This window comes from Diadema antillarum, unplaced genomic scaffold (assembly GCF_040938485.1).
Source record: "Diadema antillarum isolate AM-2024a unplaced genomic scaffold, OU_Dant_1.0 seq00000205_RagTag, whole genome shotgun sequence".
NCBI lineage: Eukaryota > Metazoa > Echinodermata > Echinoidea > Diadematoida > Diadematidae > Diadema > Diadema antillarum.
Genome location: NW_027271264.1, coordinates 113447 through 141044, shown reverse-complemented (window position 1 = coordinate 141044; position 27598 = coordinate 113447). Strand labels below are relative to the sequence as shown.

Here is a 27598-nt window from a genome sequence, read left to right as displayed (position 1 = left end):
AGTGCTTTCACTATGTACACACATGTTGACACATAATACTGTATGTGCCGATAAGGTTTTCATTTTCGTGAATTTCACGAGTCGGGTACTATTCGCGAAGTTAAGGACAGGTGAAAATATTGACTCTGATTCTGATGTGAATGTGACATACGCATGTACGTCGTATATTTCTCCGTTCAGTCCAGGACTCCACGATCGTGAATCTAACCACTCGCAAAATCGTCGGGAATTCCTGATTCACGAAAATTAAGACTCGCAAAATATATGGCATATACAGTACTTTTTGGTACACACACTGCATTACAACGCGAAATTTCACACAGGCACACAGTACAGTACCGGAACACATGCTGTTGAACCTGCGGTGCCCAATAGGTACTCAAATTCACACACACTGCAGGGGCGGATCCAGGAATTCTGTAAAGGGGGTGGGGGAGGGGGTGCAACTAGTATTTCTGGTGCCACTTTTTTTTTTTAAGTTTTTAATAATAATAATTGTTTTGGATATAAACTCCAAATTTTATTGTCCAAGAATGGAAATTCTTTTTGCCCAATTCTGGGTTTCATTTCATTTTTTTCTTTTTATTTCTTTTGTTTTTAACGAAAAAATAAACGGGGGGCATTCGCCAATTCAACTGTTGCGCCCCCCTCTGGATCCGCCACTGCACTGCTCGCTGAGGGTAAAATTTCACACTGATGATTATAAGGCCGTAAAGTGTGCGTCTGGTCAGGCTATAGCCAGTCCCAGTCCTTAGCCTGACCAGACCGCTGTGCGAAACACAGCAGTCTGACATATACTAGTGTTTAAACGTTGTAAACGACCTTCGCTATTGACGGCAAAATCACATAAAATGTCTTTTATTTTGTTTGATTTTAACATAAAGATAATTTCTACCGCTCACCTACATCGTATTATGCTGATGGTGGAGTTGAATTTGGTGTTTCGTTGGTATCCAGACCTTAATGTTGAATTTTTGGGAGTAGATTGTGCGGTGGCATCTTTTTCTTCGAGAGCTTCACAAAATCAATGAACTACCACGCATGCGCAACCGGAAGTGGTAGCATTTTACATACGCCCGTGTGCCCGTGCGTTTTGTGTGTTACGCAAAGCACTCGTATCCGCACGTGCTGCTCCAGCAATGGTTTGACATTTGCATGTGTCACTTCCGCTCTCCGACTAGCTCATGAATATTTCCAACTCGCTACGTTGTAGTATACGAGAGTGACTGTAGCTCATGAATATTTCCGACTAGTTCATTAATATTTCCGACTCGCTACGTTGTAGTATACGAGAGTGACTGCCATTCAAATAACACGCAGAAGATGAGTGAGCAATACGGACGCTTACAGACCTGATTTTAGTCACAGATTTCGGCGAGTTTTTGACGTAGTTAAAAAAAAATCGCATACATATTATTGAATGAATATCATAGATTAAGAACTAGATCTAGATCTATACCAGTGCAGTAACCTGACCAGACACCGTGCTTTGCACAGCGTCCCCATCGCGACACTTGTGTACAGCGACAGGGCTGTGTATACAGTACTTAGACCGTATTTACCTGCTGGCTGTAGTTACCAGTGCAGTAGACTCCTAGTCCTAGATGCTATATATCCACAAGGCATCTAACGTTACATTTAAATTGCAATTCAAGAGTACACTATGACGTAGACAGGTTTCTAGACCTTTATAAAGACAACAGTGAAAATGCTGTCTCACTGCACCCCAACATAACTGACCAGACAAATGGTGTTAGGTACAGTTGAACCTCTCGTATCCGGACAAGTCGGGACCGGGGCTCATCCGGATAAGGGATTTGGCCGGATACAGGAGACTCGATGCTTTATACATGTACATATACATACACACATGTACTGATGTAGCCCATTGTAGTACCACATGTAGTAATGTGTATACTGCAACCTTTTCATTGTTACACTCAGTAACAGACCCCAAAATAGAGGTTCGTGTTTGCAAGAATGAAATCACTTTCTTTTATAATTTCTTGGGATGATTTATCTAAATAATTATTAAGAAATGTATCAAGTAGATCTTGAAAATAAACAGTACGAGTCGACGAAACTACACTTCAAAATTTGATCATCATGGCTCGGCAAAGGCGACTGTAGGTCGCCATTGTTAGATGGTCTCCCTCTCTCTCTTTGTGTGTGTAGTGTGTGTGAATATCATTCGTTGCTCAGCCAATGACTCGAAACAATGCATGTCCATCTAGTCATATCGACGGCTGTGTATGGACATATGTGGCAATGCGATATGAGAGGACTCGAGCGCATAATCTTCCCATGTTCTTGCGATGATTTGGGGATGTTTGGGGATGTTAAAATGTCTGAAGGTAAGCAATTTGGAAGGAAATTTGATGTAGGGCCCAGGGTGGTCCACAACTTGAAATTTTAGCATGTTGCAAGCTAAGAATCTGAGAATATTGCAGAAATTGAATATGCGCGGAGCACACATGATGAGTACGTAGTACGCAATATTTCGCTGCTTATCTCTCTTTGTGCTGCTTACATTCAATGTTCTCTCTCATGTTTTGCACACAAATATCTAAAGTACCTGGTACGTAGTTTGATGTTTCTTATGTTATGCACATTTTTGAATACTTTTACTTTGAGCTTGTTGCGAATTCTTGAGGATGTTGCACAAGAATTTTAGCATGTTGCAGCGACATGCTAAAACCCCTCATGGACCACCCTGGGGCCTAATGTATGTTAATCAAGTTGGAAGTAATATGTAATTCATATGTGTTTGTGTAGGAGTTCTCAAGGAGTTGGGAATCCCCCTTTCCTCCCGTAATCATTAAAAAAAAAAACACGGCGAGATTGCGTCCGTATAATAGAGAGATCCGGATAAAGGGAGGCCGGATAAGAGAGGTTCAACTGTACTTAGATTTCTTTACCTTAGAATTTTAGTTATCTCTTTATTTGCCACATTCGCACATCCGACTCAGTCGACGGCATGCCAAGTTCGCATATTCTGCTCAACAAACAAAGCCGATAAACCGATCGATAAATCGCTAATCCCGCGGTACAATCAAAGCGTTTCTCGTGCTTTTGTTCCTCTCACAAACGGCCTGCATTCTATATGGTGATTGACTATCAAGCGGTGTTCCAAACTAAATTTACGTGTACATTCTAAGTTTCTGTCACTATTTTATGTGCAAAAGTCATCAATCATGCCTTTAGCGTTACAGTATATGTAGCAACTGGTAATTCAAACGAAAAATTGAAATTAGAATTGTCATACATTGTATATATGGAAGCAAAGTTCGGCATTCCTCTTTAACTTTGCTCACTATTATGTCCAGCTTAACATAAATTTTTAGAAGTTATTTAAATTGGAAAAACAGAATTCTTTCTCAATGCATGACTACCTTCGTGTCTCAGAATAACGTGGCACACAGGGGATTTCCACCGTGGCACATAAAGAGTTAAGAATCTAGTCTGATCATGAAACACGCACAGACACACACATATAAATATACACACACACACACAATCAACATTACATAAACCCTACGCACACACTGCCGCTTTTATGATGCCAATTATGGTTCTTTGTACCGAGCGAGGGCCTCGACGTCGACGGGCGTTGGGCATCAAAACGGCCACGGTTTACCTTTAGTGACTTACCCAGCTCGTTGTGATGTTGCCAACAATTCTTCCTGACCCTCCGTGTTCATTATTGATGGAGCTCGTGCGGATTGGCTACATGCAAAATGTGTACTAACTGGTTAGAAAGCTATAGGCCCTACTGTCACCTACTGTCGAACACCCATCCAAGTTTAGCGTTATGGACAAGCTGCTAGCTGCCATCGGGATTACTAGTATATCTTCAAGGTTCAAGGCATCCGCAATGATCAATAATGTCATGATATCACATACGGAGTCGGATGATGTACAAGTTGTACATTGTACCAAGTAGAAGTCTAGTGGTACGCGGTACGCGGCTGGTACGTGGATATGTAGATTCGTAAATAGACAATGGCTACAGAACAGTCAATGAATGACTAGCTAGACTAGGCCCTACGTTGTAGAATGTAATAATATGAACACTTACCAACAAGCAAGCAGGCAATCGCATAACTGAAACAGATTTCCTATGTACTTTTAAGGGCTTTACCCCTTTACATTATTTTCACGTCTTACTTCATCCAGGCGTAAATACGGTCTAAACTGTGCATACATACGACGCTAAAACGATATAAACACAGTCACAGATATCGCCACACACAGTGTGTGTTCGATCATACACTCAATGCTGAATGGGCCGGGACGTACGAGTCACTAGCACTACGATAATACATACAGTACAATGTACTAGTACGGAGCGCAAGCACAAGCAGGCCCTGTCTGTCATAAATGCCATGAGATGTAAATCTACAATCTATGGAAAGCCAGAATGGTTTAAGCCAGTGCAGTGATTTTTAGAGATTTTTCCCCTCCCCGGCCCCACTTCCGTCAGGTCAGTGTACTGGGAAAAACATGGGCGTCACCATGGGGGGGGGGGGGGGGGGGGGGGTGCGTTGGGTGCGGACGCACCCCCTTCAGACAAAAAAAAATCCATTTCAGTCTGCGAAAAAATATAATCGAATATGGGAGAGGTATCTTACCACCCTCCCATTGCCTAGTCCCTTCTATGGACTTAGTACACTATGGGGAATGACAATTTCCGGATTTTCCGCAAAAAGTGTGCTTCAGATCGCTTTATTTCAATTCTAAAAACTCAAAAGCTCCGTCGAGCGGGACCCTCCCCCTAAGCTCTACCTCACTATACTTTGTACATACACAGAGATGATGCACACTCGGAATAAAAGCCAAAAAAACTACCGGTATTTGTTTAAATTATTATTTTTGGGAGCGGGCTGCAAAAAATTCAAGTACAGTCGTATTGCACCAAAAGTTTGCACCATATCGCTGAATTTCAGGTCTGAAAATACAAAATCATCTTCGTTTGGGAGGAGAAATGCCCCTTATGTACACCCTCGTGTGCATGCTTTTTTCTGTTTGATTGCTTAACAGACAGCGTTCACGATATTCAGTGTAAGAATTGATACAAGAAGTTTATCTAAATGGCACCATTTTATAGGCAAATTGTTTAATAATAATTTACAACAAAATGTACTGCTACTTTAGTGGGACTGTTTCAAGTTGTTAAAACACGCAAAAACCTGCATCAAATTGCACCATTTACAACATCAAAATGCAAAAAGTTCTCACCGTGGGAGGGGGACACCCCCTCCCCCTCGCTCACTCCGCTTGCTCTTGTTTCGTCGCGTTCATGATATTCAGTGTAAATATTAAAACAGGAAGTTCATTTTTATGATACTATTTTATAGGCAAATTGTTCAACAACAATCTACATCAATATATACTGCTACCTTAAACAAGTGGGACTGTTTCAAGTCGATAAAACGCGCAAAAACCTATCATCAGTTATGTGGAATTGGTGAATTATAAATACTCCGTATTATTATCATTATTATTATTATTATCATCATCAAATTGCACCATTTACAACATCAAAATGAAAACAAAAAAGTTCTCACCTTGGGAGGGGGACAACACCCTCCCCCCTCGCTCCCTCCGCTCGCTCTTGCTTGGTCGCGTTCATGATATTCAGTGTAAATATTAAAACAGGAAGTTTATTCGGATGATACTATTCTATAGGCAAATTGTTCAATAATAATCAACATCAAAATATACTGCTACCTTAAACAAGTGGGACTGTTTCAAGTCGATAAAACAAGCAAAAATACGCATCAAATTGCACCATTTACAACATCAAAATGCAAAAAGTTCTCACCGTGGGAGGGGGACAACCCCCTCCCACACACCCCCTCCTTGCTCGCTCCGTTCGCTCGGGCTCGGTCGCTTCGCTCCCTCGCATGCTAACAACGCCCCCCCCCCCCCCCCCCCCCAAAAAAAAAAAAAAAAAAAAAAAATGAAATACTAGCTACGCCGGTGCCCTTTCCCCGCTTGGTTTCCCTAAAAAAACCTAAAAGTCTGGGGATTGAGTTTCTTCCTGAATTCCAAATGTCTGTCCAAAAAAAATCTCGTTACATATTGTTACGGTCCCAGAGTTAGGCAAATTGGGACTCCACTTGAAAGTTGGTAGGGCAAGTCTTATAGGCGGACACATTAACTGAGAACATTGTTTGTACGTATCTATGGTTCTTCCTTTCCCCTTACCACGGACGAGCCCCATAGAGTTTATCACCCCCAAGTAGACTCCCTGTCCCCAGACCAGACCACAAATGGTCATTGGTAACGGTCACTGTAGTGAGGGTGTACGAGAGGGGGAAGCGCCCCCTCTCGATCCATCGTTGCGTCAACCACATGGAAAAACTCATTGCTTGCATTACAGGGGCGGATCCAGGAATTTTGTAAAGGGGAGGCGTCTTTACAAAGTCAAAGGCTGGCGCGACCTTCCCCCCTCCCCATTTTCTTGTGTTGACGAAATAAAGAGAGGGGCACTAAAGGGGGATGCGCCCCCTCTCAATCCACGATTGCGTCAACCACAAGTCAAAATCGGGGATTAACCACAAATGCAATAACACGTTGACCACAAATGTCATAACGCGTCACAGGGGAGGATCCAGGAATTCCGTAAAAAGGGGGGGCGCCTTTACAAAATCAGAGGCTACCGAGACACTCCCCCCCCCCCCATTTCTTTTCTTTTTTTTAATCTAATAATTACAGCGAGGGTGCACCAGAGGGGGATGCGCCTCCTCTCGACCTATCATTGCGTCAACCACTCCAAACTCATTGCTTGCATTACGGGGGCGGATCCAGGAGTTTCGTAAAGGGGAGGCGGCTTTACAAAATTAAAGGCTACCGCACCCCCCCCCCCCATTTTTCTTGTTATCTATCTTCTTTAAACCACAAAAAAAAAAGAAAAGGAAGGGTGCACCAGAGGGGGATGCACCCCCTCTCGATCCATCATTGCGTCAACCACAAATGACCAAACTCATTGCTTGCATTACAGGGGCGGATCCAGGAATTTTGTAAAGGGGAGACGTCTTTACAAAGTCAAAGCCTGGTGCGACCCTCCTTTTCCCCCATTTTCTTCTTTTTATTTCTGTTGTCTTGATGAAATGAAGAGAGGAGACACTGATGGGGGATGCGCCCCCTCTCAATCCGCGATTTCGTCAACCACAAATATCAATATTGCATTAACCACAAATATCATTCATGCGAATTACACTGTGGTCATAATGCGGAAAAAAATATGATGGGGCCTGCGTAAAAGCATTAGCTTGTACAGCCGCAGGTCCCGTGAGTAATCAGATTAGGGGAAGTTTAAAGTACGGATGTTTTTTAAGACCAACTATATATGGGGAAACCGATTAAAACAAACAAAACAAAAAATCCAATTAAATATATATCACTAAATAAAAATACAAAAAAAACAGAAAGCTGAAAGGTCACATGTTGCAGCAGTGAACAACTGCAGAGATTCAAGGGGTGTGTTGCAGAGTATAGAAAATGGCGTAACTGTATGTCATAAATACATAAGTAGAAGGTGGGATAATGAGATTTGTCGTGAATGTAAACAATACCGAAAGCTCAGGAGTAACATTCCAGCATGGGTCCTAAAACCAAGCATTCCGTGTGACCATAGTAACCGACAGCTGTCACGCGCGAGAGTTTCGATAACCGAGTGGAACAATAGGTGCATGAACAGCGCAATAACACGTCGACCACAAATGTCATAATGTCAGGGGCGGATCCATGAATTCCGTAAAGGGGGGTCTTTACAAAGTCAAAGGCTGGCGCGACCTTCCCCCCTCCCCATTCTCTTGTGTTGACGAAATAAAGAGAGGGGCACTAAAGGGGGATGCGCCCCCTCTCAATCCACGATTGCGTCAACCACAAGTCAAAATCGGGGATGAACCACAATATGCAATACCCCCCAACATATTTTTTTGTATATGTTGTTTTAAAAAAAAAATAAAGAAAAGAAAAGAAAGGGGACACCAGAGAGGGATGCACCCCCTCTCGATCCATCATTGTGTCAACCACAAATGACCAAACTCATTGCTTGCATTGCAGGAGCGGATCCAGGAATTTCGTAAAGGGGAGGCGTCTTTACAAAGTCAACGGCTGGTGCGACCTTCCTCCCTCCCCCATTTTCTTCTTTTTATTTCGGTTGTCTTGATGAAATAAAGAGAGGAGGCACTGAAAGGGGATGCGCCCCTCTCAATCCGCGATTGCGTCAACCGCAAATGTCAAAATCGGAGATTAACCATAAAATGTCATAACACGTCGACAACATAATATGTCAAAATTTTCAAACTAATTGCAAAATGTCATAACGCATCATAGGGGTGGATCCAGGAATTCCGTAAAGGGGAGGGGCGCCTTAAAAAATCAAAGGCTGGCGTGACCCCCCCCCCCCCATTTTCTTATCTTTGTTTCTGTTGTTTTAACATAAATAGAGGGGGAAGCGCCTCTCTCGATCCGTGATTGCGTTAACCACAAATATCGAAACTCACTGCTTGCATCACGGGGGCGGATCCAGGAATTCCGTAAAGGGGAGGCGGCTTTACAAAAGAAAAGGTTGGCGCGACCTTCGCCCCCCCCCCCCCATTTTCTTATTTTTATTTCTGTTGTGTTGAAAAAATAAAGAGAGGGGGCAGTAAAGGGGGATGCGCCCCCTCCAAATCCGCGATTGCGTCAACCACAAAATATCAATATTAGATTAACCACAAATGTCATAACACGTCACAGGGGCTGATCCAGGAATTCCGTAAAGAGGGGTGAGAGGTGCCTGTACAAAATCAATGGCTGGCGCGACCCCCCTTTTCTTATTTTTGTTTCTGTTGGTTTAACCTAATATAGTAAGGGTGCACGAGAGGGGGAAGCGCCCCCATTCGATCCATCATTGCTTCAACCACATATGCCACATTGCTTGCATTACAGGGGCGGATCCACAAATTTTGTAAAGGGGAGGCCTCCCCCTCCCCATTTTCTTCTTTTTATTTCTGTTGTATTGACCAAAAAAGAGATGGGCGCTAAAGGGGAATGCGCCCCGTCTCAATCCGCGATTGCGTCAACCACAAGTCAAAATCGGGGATTAACCACAAATGTCAAAACACGTCGACCACAATGATGTCATAACGCGTCACAGAGGTGGATCCAGGAATTCCGTACGGGGGGGGGGGGGGGGCTTTACAAGATCAAAGGCTGGCGAGACACTCCCCCCCCCCCCCAATTTCTTATTTTTGTTTCTGTTGTTTTAACCTCATAATTATAGTGAGGGTGCACCAGAGGGGGATGCGCCCCCTCTCGATCCATCATTGCGTCAACCACAAAATCAAAATCATTGCCTGCATTACGGGGGCGGATCCAGGAAGGGGAGGACACTTTACAAAATAAAAGGCTGACGCGACCTTGCCCCCCCCCCCCCCCCATTTTCCTGATCTTATTTCTGTTGTGTTGAAAAAAAATAAAGAGAGGGGGCACTAAAGGGGGATGCGCCCCCTCTAAATCCGCGATTGAGTCAACCACAAATATCAATATTGGATTAACCACAAATGTCATAACACGTCGAACACAAATGTCATAACGCGTCATCCAGACATTTTGTAAAGGGGAGGCGTCTTTACAAAGTCAAATCCTGGCGCGACCTTCCCCCTCCCCATTTTTTTCTTTATATTTATGTTGTGTTGACCAAATAAAGAGATGGGCACTAACGGGGGATGCGCCCCCTCTCAATCCACGATTGCGTCAATCACAAGTCAAAATCGGGGATTAACCACAAATGTCATAAACATGTCGACCATAAATGTCATAACGCGTCACAGGGGTGGATCCAGGAATTCCGTAAAGGGGGGGGGCGCCTTTACAAGATCAAAGGCCGGCGAGACACTCCCCCCCCCCATTTGTTATTTTTTGTTTCTGTTGTTTTAACCTAATTATCATAGTGAGGGTGCACCAGAGAGGGATGCGCCCCCACTCAATCCATCATTGCGTCAACCACAAATGACCAAACTCATTTCTTGCATTACAGGGGCGGATCCAGGAATTTCGTAAAGGGGAGACGTCTTTACAAAGTCAAAGGCTGGTGCGACCCTCCTCCCTCCCCCATTTTCTTCTTTTTATTTCGGTTGTCTTGATGAAATAAAGAGAGGAGGCACTGAAGGGGGATGCGCCCCCTCTCAATCCGCGATTGCGTCAACCACAAACGTCAAAATCGGAGATTGACTATAAATGTCATAACACGTCGACCACATAACATGTCAAAATTTTCAAACTAATTGCAAATATCATAACGCGTCACAGGGGTGGATCCAGGAATTCCGTAAAGGGGAGGGCCGCCTTTAAAAAATCAAAGGCTTGCGCGACCCTCCCCCCCCCCCCCCGATTATCTTATTTTCATTTCTGTTGTTTTAACAAAATATAGTTAGGAGGCACCAGAGGGGGGAAGCGCCCCTTTTCGTTCCATGATTGCGTCAACCACAAAAATCAAAATTCATTGCTTGCATTACAGGGGCGGATCCAGGAATTCCGTAAAGGGGAGTCACCTTTACAAAATCAAAGGTTGGCGAGACTCCACCCCATTTTCTTATATTGTTTTCTGTTGCGTCAACAAAACATTGCGAGGGGGCACCAGAGAGGAATACGCCCCCTCTCGATCCGCGTTTGCGCCAACCGCAAATGTCAAAATTGGACTAACCACAAATGTCATAAGACGTCGACCACAAAAATGTCGACATTTCCAAACGTACTGCAAATGTCATAACGCGTCACAGGGGCGGATCCTGGAGTTTCGTAAGGCTGCGTTCACATAGAAGTATTCGGTATTCGCTATTCGCTATTCGCTATTCGCTATTCGCTATTCGCTATTCGGGCACCGAATACACCGCCAACCGCACCGTCAACTCACCATCCCATGCAGTGAGGATTTCTTCCTCCTACATCCCAGCAAATCTTATTAACAATTTCTAAACTGCATCAGAATGTCAGTCTACATGCTTATTTTTGCTAAAGGGCAAATCCAGACCAAAAGTGTCATTATTTCATAAACGAGAGACGGTATACGCTGCAAGAAAATCGAACAAGCTCGATTCCCACTTTGCTATACTTTTCGCAGCTATTCGGTACTTTCGAATAGTGCCCTCTTATGTGAACCGGTGTGAGGAAATCCTATCGTTCGATTCAAGCTATTCGCGTGCCCCAAAAAACGAGCCCGAATACCCGAATAGTATACTTCTATGTGAACGCAGCCTAAAGGGGAGCCACCTTTACAATAGATCTGCCGCACCCCTGTTTTTCCTCTTTATTTCTGTTGTTTAAAAAAGAAATGAAATATACTTTCAATTGTTAGCTGAGCTAACCTATTAGCATAAGAATGTTGACAGGTGCCGGGTTCGAAGCTTTCGCAGGCGGAGAGAGCTGTGGAGCTCACTGACCTAGTTCGACACGCAGCAGAACGGACGTCTTATTCCTTCTCGCTTCAATTGTTATCGTGCACTAGCTGGGTTCTGAAGTCCCCACAGTTTCTCAACCCGCAACACTGACCCCGTCATTTGTTCCTTTAAGGAGTATTTTGACTCTTCTATCGCCCAGGTGAAAGAGGAAAGCGAGAAAAAGCTTTCTGCCGCTTCCACGGAACTTCAACAACTAAAAAGGGCGTCGGAATTGTCATTTCGTTTCAAGGGCAATAGAGTTCAATTCGAATTCAACTCTATTTTGCAGGAAAAGCTAGAGAAGGGCGTGGCCTTACTGGAGGAAGGCAAGCACGTTGCTACCCTTTCCAAGTTGAAAGAGGGCATGGCCGACATCAGGAAAAGAAAGAAGTTAATCAGGCTTGCTGATAAATCTGATGCAGGTTAGTGTTCTAAAAGAATTATAAACATTCTTTGTGAGAGGTTCTAATCGTTGGTGTGATAATGAGGAAAGCGAGGGCGCGGAGCACCTGGGCCAAAAAAAAAAAATGTATGTATTTTTAGAAGTGAAATTGAGTGATTGTTGCACATTGTGAAAAATTGAAAAATTGAATGATTATGTATGGAAATACAGTATTGAAAAAAAATTGTAGGGGGGGGGGGGCAAATGCCCCCCCCCCCCCTGCTGGGTACGCCGTAAGGCCATGGCGATGAGGGCTGAACGCTTGTTATGGAAATTTAATGATTCTAATTAGTTGGTGTATAAAAAACAAAAACAAACAAAAATACAACCTGCAATTTGTATCGTGACAGAAATATGCATTACATTGAACAGGCTGCTGCTATTATGTAAATAAGTTTCAGTCTGTCAGCTTCGGTGAATTCTTGAATATGTGATTCTTTACAAATTATTTAATTGTTATGCAAGTAGCACTATTTCATTTTATAGGGTGGTCAGCAGTGGACGAATATCTGAGCGATGACCTTGCAAGCGATTCTGAGGATGAAAAACGTATCAGGCAGGCACAGGCAAGGGCAGCGAGAAATCGCAAAACGTCTCGGAACATCCCAGCCGCCAAGGGCAAACCTCCGAAGAGTGATGGATATAGGACTGCAAGCCCTTCTTCTGGTCACTTTTTTCGCGGCTTTGCCTTTAGCGTAAAAAGTAGATACGCTTATGGGAGTACCGGTAACTCCCCCACCCTTGGTTGGCGAGGGGCCAGCAGTGGGCCAAAGCCGACAGATTTCTGTTTCGCGTGCGGAAAGCAAGGGCACTGGAGGTGGGGGTGTCCAGGGGCCGGCAACCAAGGTCCCCCGATCAGGGATAACATCGCGCAGCAACGCTAAAGGTCCTGCTTCTATGGGACAAATTGAGCAAGGTAAATTAGTTTGATCGTTTAATCCGTTGACTACGATGCACGAGTTATCTCGTGATAGCCGTTCTCCACTCAGATACTAAGCACGAGTTATCTCGTGGAAAAAGGAGCCTTTGAATGCACATTTTAAACCTAGAAATTCACATATGGTGAAATGTTAATCTGACTGAAAATAACATTCAATAATTAATGAATCAAGGGAACTGACATATACTTCCCTTGGGGTAATACCTTGAATATTAGAAGTGAAAATTGGGTGGAAAATTAAAAAGCCAAGCCCGCCCTGTTAATGTATCGAGCGATACTCGCGTATTCAACTAGACCGTAAGCAACGGGATAATTGTGTTCTCAACATGATTGCGATGAAGAACAATGAGATGATAGTGTATGAGAGAGGTCAGAGGAATAATTAAGAATGTTGTCATCAATGATGAATGGATAATGTAGTCTACTTCTTGTCGGAAGCGGGCATAACCAATTCGTGAGCTAGTACATCTGATCTGAGTTCTCTTGTGATTTTACCACGTACAGGCTTTCGGTATGACACGCTGCATGACGATGGTGCTAAGTTAAAGGTCCAGTTTACCTTTGGGAGCAGTGATTTCAAAAATGTTCAAGATATCACATTTGATGCATATTTGTAGGTCTGTTGTATCACAAAACATCCTTCCATATAAAATTTTTGCAATAAAGCCTGAAATATAAGGAGACATCAGTGTTTTTCCCAATAAACCGTAACTGTACACGGTTTAGTCTTGATACATTTTTATTATAACTATTGTTCACAGTTTGTGCATTTAACGACGCTTACATATATTATACGGATTCAAATATTTGCAGTGGTTGTTTCTATCCCTAACTCACATTTTAGAACTATTTTGAAGCACTAATGCTGGATTTTTGTTTAAACTGCAAATGGTAAATTATGAAAGATGAGTTGGAAACAGCTTCCGGTACTTTTCGAGATATTTTGGAGACAGACTTTAACTGCCTAATAGTCGCCACCTGTGTTCGCAAACACTTTCGCAAACATTCGCTAAAGTGTTGCTAATTGTCGCTAAACATCGCTAAAAGTCGCTAACTGTCGCTAATGGCAGAAGCGAACTTTGATTTTTCGCAAACATTCGTCAGAAAAGTTGGCGAATCTCAAATTCGCTACGTTCGCAAACGTTCGCCGCTCAGTGAGATACCAGCTTTAGCGGAGCTAGCAGTATCGCTTTTGCTGAAAGTGAACGGTACGAAGAAGAATTTTACTTAAACAATTACTTTGAATATTAGCAAGGTAGCTCAGAACCGATAGTCAAAGGAAGACTAAAGGCGTCAATACAATTTTGGAAAGACATTGGTGCATCTCAATTTGTGTTAGATACCATTGAACATGGTTATATGTTACCGTTATTGCAGACTCCTCCCCGACTAGAATCAAGAAACAATAAATCTGCCCTGTCTCACCCTGAATTTGTCAATGAAGCTGTTCTTGATTTATTAAAGAAAAAACTAATTGTTGAGTCTTTTGTTGCACCTCATGTTGTTAACCCCTTTCAGTGTCAATTCAAAGCTCTGGTAAAAAGAGACTGATTCTCGATTTACGTTTAGTTAATAAATATTTGTGGAAGGACAAAGTTAAATTTGAGGATTGGAATATAGCACTTACTTATTTTAAAAAGGGAGATTTTATGTTTCATTTGACCTTAATTTAGGTTACCATCATCTTGATATTTTTCAGGATCATACTCGCTTTTTAGGATTTAGATGGGATTTGGTAATGGCACCAGATATTATACTTTTCAAGTATTGCCGTTTGGCTTGTCCACAGCTCCGTACGTTTTTACAAAATGCCTCAAACCGATTGTTAACCATTGGCGAAGTAAAGGGATATTCATTGTTTTGTATTCAGATGATGGTTGGGGTCGTGCTGCTTCGTTTGATACATGCGAAGCCGTGCCAAGGCAGTGAAAGATGACATATTAAAAGCAGGTTTGGTACCTAATGTCGAGAAATCGCAGTGGATCCCAGTCCAATGTTTGGATTGGCTTGGGTTAACATGGGATAGCAGTATTGGTTGTCTAAAGATTACCAAGAGGAGGATGAAGGACCTGGAGTCATGTTTGGACACTTTTCAGACACGTTTGCCAAAAGTTTCAGCAAGAAAAATAGCGGCTATCGCTGGAAAGATCAATTCTCTTTACCCAGTAGTGGGTGCTTTAACTCAGTTAAAAACTAGATTTATGCATTATGAAATCATTCGCAGAGATCATTGGGATAAAGAGTACAATATAGACAGTGACAATAACTTGATTGCCGAGTTATTTTTCTGGAAGGCAAATCCTTTCATCCTTAATGAACGCATGTTCTTTGATTATTCTATTCCACAGACCATTGTATACTCTGATGCCAGTAAGTCAGGCTGTGGAGCCTGGATTGGTGAGTGCGCTGGCATGAAAATGGTAAGAAACTGGACTAAAGTAGAAATGTCGAAAAGCTCCACTTGGAGAGAACTTATGGCACTAAGTTTGGAGTTGAAATCATTGGCACCCTACTTCCAAAGTAAGGTTGCGAAAGTAATTACAGACAATAGAGGTGTAGTCTCTATTGTGGAGAAGGGTAGCATGATTGCAGAATTGCACGAGCTTAGCTTGGACATTTTTAATTTTTGCAGAAAAAGTAGGATTACTTTATAGGTTCACTGGGTTCCCAGAGAGGAGAACCGTTGTGCAGATGCACTTAGTCGGATTATTGATTTCGATGACTGGGGAGTTTCTGTTGAATTCTGTAAATTTTTGGATGAGTTGTGGGGGCCCCATACTGTTGACAGGTTCGCAGATGATTTTGATTTCAAATTACCAAAGTTTAATTCTAAATATTGGTGTCCTAATACGGATGTAGTAGACGCGTTTTCGTGCGATTGGGCGGGCGAGAATAATTGACTGGTGCCCCCTATCGATAGTATTGGGCAAGTTTTGAACCACGTTAGAGTGTGTTCGCTATGGGAACTCTAGTCGTACCATATTGGCCCTCTGCCCCATTTTGGCCCCTTTTGTTTTCGGAGAATAGAGAATCTCATTTATTAATATCACGTGTAGTAAAGATTGATAATCCTGAAGGAGTTTTCGTTCAAGGCAGAAATAGGAATTCTATATTTGGGACAAAGAAATTCCAAAGTCCAGTGTTATGTGTACGATTGAATGGGGTGGCGAGCGGCAAATGAAAATTCTGCATAATTTCATAACATATCAGTCGTAGGACTATATTATGGTATCAGCCGCCTGACTATGGAATCAGCCGCATGGCTATGGAATCAGCCGCGTGGTTATGGAATCAGTCGCATGGCTATGGAATCTGCCGCATGGCTGAATGAAAGCTATGTAGCTTTCTTTCCGCGGTTTGATGAATATTTATGCTGCGCTTGGCAGTGGCGAATGAAATTCATGAAAAATTTTAGTCTTTGGGGTCTATGCATCATGTTGCTTTGGTGTCGAATGTATAGCATGTCTTGTAATGACCACACAGGATAGGTATAAGTTGTGCTATTCCTCTTTTTATATTCCCCCCAGATTTTCGCCACAGGACGAATATGGTAAAACATTGACCAAGATTTTGGCAGCTTCAAGAGCTGATAACACGGTTTATAAATACAAGAGAGCTTGGTTAGCCTGGGAAGAATGGTGTACGCGATTTAAGGTAAATTCAGCTCTGGCTGAACCAGAAGACATTAGTCGATACCTCATTCATTCATATCAAAGTGGTGCTCCTTACTCCAGGATGGAGTCGGCCTTTTACGCTATAAAATGGCATTATGACTGTAATCCCAAGGTACACATTAACCCGTGTGATCGGAAGTTTCTACACATTGTACTTCAAGGATTGAAGAAGCTGCTGTATAAACCAATTGTAAAGAAGGAACCTATTACACCAGAAATTTTGAAGGCAGTTGTAGAGAAATATAGTTCATCCACTAGTTTAGTGGATATTCGTTTATGTGCCATGATATTGATTGCATATGCTGGATTTCTACGATATGACGAACTGATAAATATTCGTAGGTGCGATCTTGATATGTATGTTTCCCATGTGAACATTTTCATTATGAAAAGTAAAACTGATACAGCTGTATTTATAGACAAGGAGCATGGGTCCTCATAGGCGCTACTAATACATCAACCTGTCCAGTTTCGGCTTTGCGGAAGTATTTGTTGGCTGCGGAGTTAGATGATCCAGCTGATGAGAAATTTCTTTTCAGACCCGTCAATTATTGTAAGTCCAAAGAATCATACAAATTAAGGGATGGACAATTGTCATACACTAGGTGTTTGGATCTGTTGCGGGATGCCCTGTCAGCAGTGGGTTTAGAACCGAAAAAGTTCGGCATGCACAGCCTTCGAAGCGGCGGTGCTACAGCGGCCGCAAAATTTGGAGTCCCAGATAGACTGTTTAAGAAGCATGGTAGATGGCGTTCAGAAACTGCCAAGGATGGATACATTAAAGATAGTATGAATGATCGTCTCTCGGTATCTTTGAATTTGGGCCTCTAAAACATTGCGTATGGATATATCGTTGATTGTATATGATAACGTTAGTAAGCAAATAGACTGCCTCGTTTATTCTGCATTATATGAAGCATATGAGATATTACTGACACATTGTTTATGGAATGAAACTTGGATTAAAATCTCCTAAATGAAATTGTATGCGTTTTGTTTCCTTGTTACCCGTTCTTTAATTGACTGAGAGGGGAGGGCATAGGAATAGCCCTGTCTTGCCGTCGAAGCTTGGTGCTCCCCTAGGATTCAGGTACTATGTATATATTATGTTCTTTTGCAGGTTATGCGTTAGGGAAGGGAGGCGGGATTGAAAATAATTTATTCACGTTTGAGTAGCGAATTAGGGAATAAATATATTTTCAATTGTTAGCTGAGCTAACCTATTAGCATAAGAATGTTGACAGGTGCCGGGTTCGAAGCTTTCGCAGGCGGAGAGAGCTGTGGAGCTCACTGACCTAGTTCGACACGCAGCAGAACGGACGTCTTATTCGGAGACGGAATTGCGACGTCCATCACTGGTATTGTCGGGACGGCCTGCAAGCTCAAGATAGAGGATCATAGGACCAGGACGAAACAGCGGTCGGGATAAGAGCATCAGGAGGCGGTATTGGTTCCGGCATGTCAAGAAGCAGTTCGTGAGGGTTGTTTCCAGGCGCGTACGTAAGTCATCAGTTCCCTCCGTCCGTTCTGTCTTGCCGTCGAAGCTTGGTGCTCCCCTAGGATTCAGGTACTATGTATATATTATGTTCTTTTGCAGGTTATGCGTTAGGGAAGGGAGGCGGGATTGAAAATAATTTATTCACGTTTGAGTAGCGAATTAGGGAATAAAGAAGGCAGCAGAGAGGAATGCGCCCCCACTCGATCCACGATTCCACTATAGGGGCGGGTCCAGGAATTCCGTAAAGGGGAGACGCCTTTAAAAAAAAAAAAATCAAATGCCTGCGCAATTAAGCCACCTATCCTTTTTTTTTTTTCTTTTTTGGTTTGATTTCTTTCGTGTTAACAAAAATAGAGACGGGGAGGGGGTATACCTGGGGTATTGCATGGGGCGGAACCAGGAATTCCGTAAAGGGGAGGTCTGTAGAGCCAACTAATGTCAAAATCGCCCACTAATGTCAAAACAACCACTAATGTCATAACACGTCGACGACAAATGTCAAAACAACCACTAATGTCATAACACGTCGACGACAAATGTCAAAATCGGATCAACCACTAATGTCATAACACGTCGACGACAAATGTCAAAATTTCCATTTTGACTGCAAATGTCATAACACGTCGACGACAAATGTCAAAATCGGATTAACCACTAATGTCATAACACGTCGACGACAAATGTCAAAATTTCCAAATTTTCTGCAAAATGTCATGACGCGTCACAAGGGCGGATCGAGGAATTCCATAAAGGGGAGGCGAATTTACAAAATCAAAGGCTGGCGTGACCCTCGTCCCCCCCCCCCCATTTTCTTATTTTAATTTCTGTTGTGTTCACAAAATAAAGAGAGTTGGCACTAAAGGGGGATGTGCCCCCTCTAAATCCGCGATTGCGTCAACCACAAATATAAATATTGGATTAACCACAAATGTCATAACACGTCGACCACAATGTCATAACGCGACACAGGGGTGGATCCATGAATTTTGTAAAAAAAAAGGGGGGGGGGGCTTTACAAATTCAAAGGCTGGCGCGGCCCCCTTTTCATATTTTTGTTTCTATTCGTGAGGATGCATTAGAGGGGGAAGCGCCCCCTCTCGATCAATCATTGCGTCAACCACATAATTATGGAAAAACTCATTGCTTGCAATACAGGGGCGGATCCAGGAATGTTGTCAAGGGGAGTCGTCTTAACAAAGTCAAAGGCTGGCGCGACCTTCCCCCTCCCCATTTTCTCGTGTTGACGAACTAAAGAGAGGGGCATTAAAGGGGGATGCGCCCCCTCTCAATCCACGATTGCGTCAACCACAAGTCAAAATCGGGGATTAACCACAAATGTCATAACACGTCGACCACAAATGTCATAACGCGTCACAGGGGTGGATCCAGGAATTCCGTAAAGGGGGGGGGGCGCCTTTACAAGATCAAAGGCTGACACTCCCCCCCCCCATTTCTTATTTTAGTTTCTGTTATTTTAACCTAATAATTATAGTGAGGGTGCACCAAAAGGGGATGCGCCCCCTCTCGATCCATCGTTGCGTCAACCACAAATAACCAAACTCATTGCTCTCATTACAGGGGCGGATCCAGGAATTTCGTAAAGGGGAGGCGTCTTTACTAAGTCAAAGCCTGGTGCGACCCTCCTTTTCCCCCATTTTCTTCTTTTTATTTCTGTTGTCTTGATGAAATAAAGAGAGGAGGCACTGAAGGGGGATGCGCCCCCTCTAAATCCGTGATTGCGTCAACCGCAAATGTCAAAATCGGAGATTAACCATAAATGTCATAACACGTCGACCACATAACATGTCAAAATTGTTAAACTACACTGTAATTGCAAATGTCATAACGCGTGACAGGGGTGGATCCAGGAATTCCGTAAAGGAGATGGCCGCCTTTAAAAAAATCAGAGGCTTGCGCCCCCCCCCCCCATTATCTTATTTTTATTTCTGTTGTTTTTAACAAAATATAGTGAGGGGGCACCAAAGAGGGAAGCGCCCCCTCTCGTTCCATGATTGCGTCAACCACAAAAATTCATTGCTTGAATTACAGGGGCGGATCCAGGAATTCCGTAAAGGGGAGTCACCTTTACAAAATCAAAGGCTGCCGAGACCCCACCCCATTTTCTTATATTCATTTCTGTTGCGTTAACAAGACATAGCAAGGGGGCACCAGAGGGGGATACACCCCTCTCGATCCGCGTTTGCGCCAACCGCATGTGTCAAAATTGGATTAGGGTAACCACAAATGTCATAAGACGTCGACCACCAAAATGTCGAAATTTTCAAACGTACTGCAAATGTCATAACGCGTCACAGGGACGGATCCAGGAGTTTCGTAAAGGTGAGCCACCTTTACAAAATTAGAACTGCCGCACCCCCTTTTTTTCTTTTTATTTCTGTTTTTTAAAAAAAAAAAATATGAAAGAAGGCAGCAGAGAGGAATGCGCCCCCTCTTGATCGGCGATTGCACATTAGGGGCGGGTCTAGGAATTCCGTAAAGGGGAGACGCCTTTAAAAAAATCAAATGCCTGCGCAAGCCACCTCTCCTTTTTTTAGTTAGTTTCTATCGTTGTAACAAAAATAGGGACGGGGAGGGGGTATACCCCCCCCCCCCTCTCGACCCGCGACTGCGTCAACTACAAGTTTTTGGCAAATCTCATCGTTTGCATTGCATGGGGCGGAACCAGGAATTCCGTAAAGGGGAGGCCCCTTTACAAAAGATTGCCGCACCCCATTCTTTTCTTTTTCTTTTACGTTTAAACAAAAGAAATCAAAAGAAAAATAAGGGGAGGGGGATTGCGCAAGCCTTTCATTTCGAAAAGACGTCTCCCCTTTGCGCTTTAAGGAATTCTTGGACTCGCCCCCGTAATGCAAACAATGAGTTTTGACATTTGTGGTTGACGCGATCGCGGATCCGAAGGGGGGGGGGGCGCATCCCCCTCTGGTACCCCCTCTCTATTTCTTTTTGTTTTTGTTGTTAAAACAACAGAAATTAAATGAAAAATAGGGGTGCGGCATAACGCGTTACAGGGGCGGATCAAGGAGTTTCGTAAAGGCTTCCACCCCCTCCATTTTATTTATTTTTGTTGTTTAAAAAAGGGGGCACCAGAGATGTATCAGTCCCCTTCCAATCTATGATTGCGTCAACCACAAATGTCAAAACTCATTGCTTGCATTAAGGGCGGATCCAGGAATTCAGCAAACGGGAGGCGCCTTTACAAAATAATTATAAGGGCTGCGGCCGCACCCCCCCCCCCTATTTTATTGTTATTGTTTCAAAAAAAGAGAGGAGACACCAGAGGGGGATGCGCCTCCTTCTTGATCCGCGATTGCGTTAACCATGATATCAGAACTAATTGCTTGCCGTACAGAGACGGATCCAGGAATTCCGTAAAGGGGAAGCGCCTTTACAAAATCTAAATCTGCCGCACCCCCTATTTTTTCTTTTGATTTTTCTATTGTTAAAAGAAAAAATTGAAGGAGTCACCGTGAGCCCCCTCTCGATCCGCGATTGGGTTAAGCACAAATGTCAGCACTCATTGCTTGCATTAGAGGGGCTGTCTAAATTCCGTAAAGGAGAGAAGCGTCTACAAAATCAAAAAGTTGCGCAAACTGCCTCGCCTTTTTTTTTTTTATTTAATTTCTTTTGTGTTAACCACAATAAAGACGGGGAGGGGGTACCGTGTCCCCCTCTAGATCCGCGACTGCGTCAACCAGTGGAGGCTCCTTTACAAAATTAAAGACTGCCGCTTTAACTGTCGTTTAAACAAAAGAAATAAACAGATATTAATAAGGGGGAGGGGAATTGCGCCAACCTTTCATTTTTGAGAAGACGTCTCCCCTTTACGCTTTACGGAATTCCTTGACCCGCTCCTGTAATACAAGCAATGAGCAAGCATTTCTGTTGTTAAAACAACAGAAATGAAAAATAGTAGGTGCGGCAGTTTTTCAATTTGTAAAGGCTCCTCCCCTTTACAGAATTCCTGGATCCGCCCCTGTAATGCAAGCAATGAGTTTTGACATTTTGTGGTTGACGCAATCGCGGATCGAGATGGGCGCATCCCCTTCTGATGCCTCCTCTATTCTTTTTTCTTCAAAACAACATAAATGATAAAAAGATGGGGTGATGATGCGTGAGGCTTTAATTATGCAAAGGTGCACCCCCCCCCCCCTTTACGGAATTCCTGGACCCGCTCCTGTAATGGAAGCAATGAGTTTGTTCATTTGTGTTTGACGCAATCATGGATCGAGAGGGGGCGCATCCCCATGGTGCCCCCTCTATAATATTTTGTTAAAACAAGAGAAAATGAAAAGAAGAAAATGGGGTGGTGTCGCGGGAGCCTTTGATTTTGTAAAGGCGCCTCCCCTTCACGGAATTCATGGATACGCCCCTGTAATGTAAGCAATGGGTTTGGTCATTTGTGGTTGACGTAATCAACCACTAATGTCATAACGCGTGGACGACAAATGTCAAAACAACCACTAATGTCATAACGCGTCGACGACAAATGTCAAAATTGGATCAACCACTAATGTTATAACACGTCGACGACAAATGTCAAAATTTCCATTTTTACTGCAAATGTCATAACACATCGACGACAAATGTCAAAATCGGATTAACCACTAATGTCATAACACATCGACGACAAATGTCAAAATTTCCAAATTTTCTGCAAAATGTCATGACGCGTCACAAGGGCGGCGGATAGAGGAATTCCATAAAGGGGAAGCGCCTTTACTAAATCAAATACTGGCGCGACCCTCGCCCCCCCCCCCCCATTTTCTTATTTTTATTTCTGTTGTGCTCACAAAATAAAGAGAGGGGGCACTAAAGGGGTATGCGCCCCCTCTAAATCCGCGATTGCGTCAACCACAAATATCAATATTGGATTAACCACAAATGTCATTAACACGTCGACCACAAATGTCATAACGCGACACAGGGGCGGATCCATGAATTCCGTAAATTGGGGGGGGGGGGGCGGGCCGAGGCCTTTACAAATTCAAAAGCTGTCGCCACCCCCTTTTCTTGTTTTTGTTTTTGTTAGTGAGGGTGCACGAGAGGGGGAAGCGCCCCCTCTCGATCCATCATTGCGTCAACCACATATGGAAAAACTCATTGCTTGCATTACAGGGGCGGATCCAGGAATTTTGTAAAGGGGAGGCGTCTTTACAAAGTCAAAGGCTGGTGCGACCTTCCCCCCTCCCCATTTTCTTGTTTTGACGAAATAAAGAGAGCGGCACTAAAGGGGGATGCGCCCCCTCTCAATCCACGATTGTGTCAACCACAACTCAAAAATAACACGTCGACCACAAAATGTCATAACGTGTCACGGGGGGGGGGGGGGGGATTCCAGGAATTCCGTAAAGGGGGGGGGCGCCTTTACAAAATCAAAGGCTGGCGCGACACTCCCCCCCCCCCATTTCTTATTTTTGTTTCTGTTGTTTTAATCTAATAATTACAGTGAGGGTGCACCAGGGGGATGCACCCCCTCTCGACCCATCATTGCGTCAACTACAAATATCAAAACTCTTTGCTTGCATTACGGGGCGGATCCAGAAATTTCGTAAAGGGGAGGCGGCTTTACAAAATTAAAGGCTACCGCATCCCGCCCCAATATTTTTATTTTGAGAAAGAAAAGAAAAGGGGCACCAGAGGGGGATGCGCCCCCTCTTGATCCAAGCACAAATGACCAAACTCACTGCTTGCATTACAGGGGCGGATCCAGGAATTTCGTAAAGGGGAGGCGTCTTTGCAAAGTAAAAGTCTTGCGCGACCCTCCCCCTCCCCTATTTTCTTCTTTTTATTTCTGTCGTGTTGACGAAATAAAGAGATTGGGCACTAATGGGGGATGCGCCCCCCCTCAATCCGCGATTGCGTCAACCGCAAATGTCAAAATCGGGAATTAACCACAAATGTCATAACGCGTCGACCACAGATGTCAAAATTTTCAAACTAACTGCAAATGTCATAACGCGTCACAGGGGTGGATCCAGGAATTTCGTAAAGGGGAGGGGCGCCTTAAAAAATATCAAATTCTCGCGTGACCCCCCCCCCCCCATTTTCATCTTTATTTCTGTTGTTTTAACATACTATAGTGAGGGGGAACCAGAGGGGGAAGCGCCCCCTCTCGATCCATGATTGCGTCAACCACAAATATCCAAACTCATTGCTTGCATTACGGGGGCGGATCCAGGAATTCCGTAAAGGCGGGGGGGTGGGGGGAGGGCTTTACAAAATCAAAGGCTGGCGCGACCCCCCTTTTCTTATTTTTGTTTCTGTTGGTTTGCCCTAATATACTGAGGGTGCACCAGAGGGGGAAGCGCCCCCTCTCGATCCATCGTTGCGTCAACCACAAATGGGAAAACTCATTGCTTGAAATTATGGGGGGATCCAGGAATTTTGTGAAGGGGAGGCGTACGTCTTTACAAGAAAGTCAAAGGGTGGCGTGACCTTCCCACTCCCCATTTTCTTCTTTTTATTTCTGTTGTGTTGATAAAATAAAGAGAGGGGCACTGAAGGGGGATGCGCCCCCTCATAATCCGCGATTGCGCCAACCAAAAGTCAAAATCGGGAATTAACCACAATGTCATAATACGTCGACCACAAATGTCATATCGCGTCACAGGGGCGGATCCAGGAATTCCGTAAAGGGGGAGGGGGGCGCCTTTACAAAATCAAAGGCTGGCGCGACACTCTGCCCCCTCCCCTATTCCTTATTTTTGTTTCTGTTGTTTTAACCGAATAATTATAGTGAGGGGTGCACCAGAGGGGGATGCGGCCCCTCTCGTTCCATCATTGCGTCAACCACAAATGGAAAAACTCTTGCTTGCATTACAGGGGCGGAACCAGGAATTTCACAAATAGTCAGGTCGCTTAATGTCAAAATTTGGGCTTACCGTTACAGAGTGGATAAAAGCACCAAATTTGGAGAGGTGATCCCCTAGGACCTACTCATTGATATTAGAGTAGGAGCCCTCTGGAATTTTTCGATCTTTAGGGTGAAAATGCTAAATGTTGATATTTCTTTATAATAATATTGTATTGCGTAAGTAATAGTCAGGTCGCTTAGCGAAATTACCACTACACATCAGATAAAAGCGTCATTTTTTTTTTCTTCACACGGATTCCTTTAGGACTATCAAACAATATTAAAGTAGGAGCCCTCCGGGATTCTTTTAGAAAAACGCTAAAAAGATCACATTTCAAAATGGCCGATACTTCATTGGCAAAAACCTCACTTTTCATGTAATATGGGTGATACGATGACAATAATACATTTGTTTTTGTATCTTTGGTTTGCTTTAGAACCTTGGCTTGAACATTGCGTTAGGAGCATTATATTCTTGTGTAATGTAAAGTCTCTGAACTACTGGGGAAGGGGTAGGGCAAAAGGGGCGGGACCCCCCCCCCCCTTTAAAAAAAATGGTTGTTCGCTTGTTCTTTTGCGTGCTTTTTCCTCGTTTTGCTCTATAAGCGGGGGATAAAAACTAAATTTGGCCCACGGATTCCTTGAGGACTAGGAAACAATATTAGACTAACCACACACATACACACACACACACACACACAAAAGATCAAATTTCAAAATGGCCGACATTATGGCAAGCCCCTCACTTTTCATGTGATATTACATATAGATAGGTGGTACGATGATAATATCAGTATATATCTTTATTTTTGGTTTGGCTTAAAACCTGAATTTGGACATTGCGGTAGGAGCATTGTTTGTATTCTTGCGTAAAGTAAAGTCTCTGAACGGCTTGGGGAGGGGTAGGGCAAAAGGGAGCGGCCCTCAACTTAAAAAGTGGTGGTTCGCTTGTTCTGTTGCGTACTTTTTTATCGTCTTGCTTTATGCACGGCGGATAAAAGCATCAAATTTGGCGAACAGATTTCTCAGAGTAAGAGTCCTGCATTTTTTAAGGAAGACACACACACACACACACACACGAAATCAAATTCCAAAATGGCCAGCACTTATATATCAAACTCCCCGCTTTTCATGCCATATATGGGAGCGATTAGAACCTTGATTTGTGCCATTGAGCTGAGTGTGTAACAAAGATTTCAACAGTTTCTTCACTCCCAAAGCAGAGTTCAACTGGAACAGCATTAATGGCTAATAACTGACTTGTAGGCATCTGTCTTGTCACCACTTGCCCTTGAACTCTTCAAGAGACACTTTAACGGTTGAGCGGTGTCTTGCTGGCAAATCACACAACGATACCATGCACTAAAATACCATGATGGATCACATTCTTAAAAACAAAAGTATTGGGATTTAATCCAATTATTTTAAAAACTTTAATATCCATCGCATTATTTCACTTACGGTGGATTGGAGTAATGTTGTCATAAAGTAAATGCATTTGTTAGAGAAGACATTTCTGGTAAAAATTTATCTCTAAGTATGTACTGGAATAATATCGCCTTGGAATGTTACAGCAGAAAGCACATGTAGGCCTACATGATAAAGGTAATCCTCTGGGGGAAAGAAGAACATTATACACTTTCTTGTAAAGCGACTATGATAGTCAGTTAGTTCCTTTCCTGCAAAATAAACCTCCCTCAGCATGCAAACGCAACTTTAAAGGACAAGTTCACCTTCATAGACATGTGGGTTGAGTGAATACAGTAATATTAGTAGAGCACCTCATTGAGAGTTTGAGGAAAATCGGACAATCCGTTCAAAAGTTATGAATTTTTGAAGTTTCTGCTCACTCAAGGCTGGATGAGAAGACTACTATAGCCTGTGATGTCACATGAGTACAACGATATAAAGAAAGAATAAAGAAAATTCAACATATTTTCACTTTTCTCGCATAACAAAAGAACACTTCTCTCTTTCAGAAGGCAGGGGGAATAATATTACCCTTAACATATGTCAGTAACAAGTCGAAGAAATGTGCACTTTATTCAAAAAGTAAAGTTTTGTGAAATTCTCTTTTTATTTTCTTTATATGGTTGTACGCATATGACATCATACACTGCAGTAGTCTTCTCATCCAGCACTGACTACGCAAATACTTTAAAAATTCATAACTTTTGAACGGATTGTCCGATTTTCCCCAAACTTTCACTGATGTGTTCTACTAATATTACTGCATTCACTCAATCCACATGTATATAAAGGTGGACTTGTCCTTTAAACATCTTTAACCCAAATATATATTACGGCCAGCACAACTATATGACAAGACATCGTGTCTATCTTTCTGCCCTCATTTGGTACAATTATCAGTAAAATTCCTGGTAAAAGATGAAGCTCACCCATGATCTCAGCAGGGAAATCTTCTGGTATACTGAGACACATATCAGTCGCACAAGAAGAAAGTATAGTAGCAGTAGAATGCACCCCCGTTATAGCAAACGTCGTCGGGACCGGCAGCTTTTTTCCCCTGTTATATCGACAATTCGATTTATTATAAACAAAACAGTAATGTAAAGAAAGATAGATGAGAGTTTTGGGACCTGATTTTCACTTAGTTGTTACGAAAATTTTTACCGCGTTCGTCATAACGGGAGTGCACTGTATCCACGAATAAATCTTACTGCGCTGAAAAATTATTTCAGTGTAAAATGATTCTTAGAGTATCAGAGCATGGGATA

General features: G+C 43.1%; 1 protein-coding gene and 1 pseudogene across 1 annotated transcript in view; one reads left to right on the top strand and one right to left on the bottom strand.

Moving 5' to 3' along the window:
- LOC139728916 (ankyrin repeat and IBR domain-containing protein 1-like) overlaps window positions 1–4265 on the bottom strand; it is a 167353-nt gene extending 163088 nt beyond the window's left edge. Inside the window, exon 1 of the mRNA XM_071639845.1 lies at window positions 4079–4265. The gene's annotated coding sequence lies outside the window, so the exon portion shown is untranslated. The remainder of the gene's footprint in view (window positions 1–4078) is intronic.
- Window positions 4266–16285: 12020 nt separating this feature from the next.
- On the top strand, window positions 16286–17319 carry LOC139728914 (integrase/recombinase xerD homolog; annotated as a pseudogene).
- Window positions 17320–27598: the final 10279 nt, after the last annotated feature.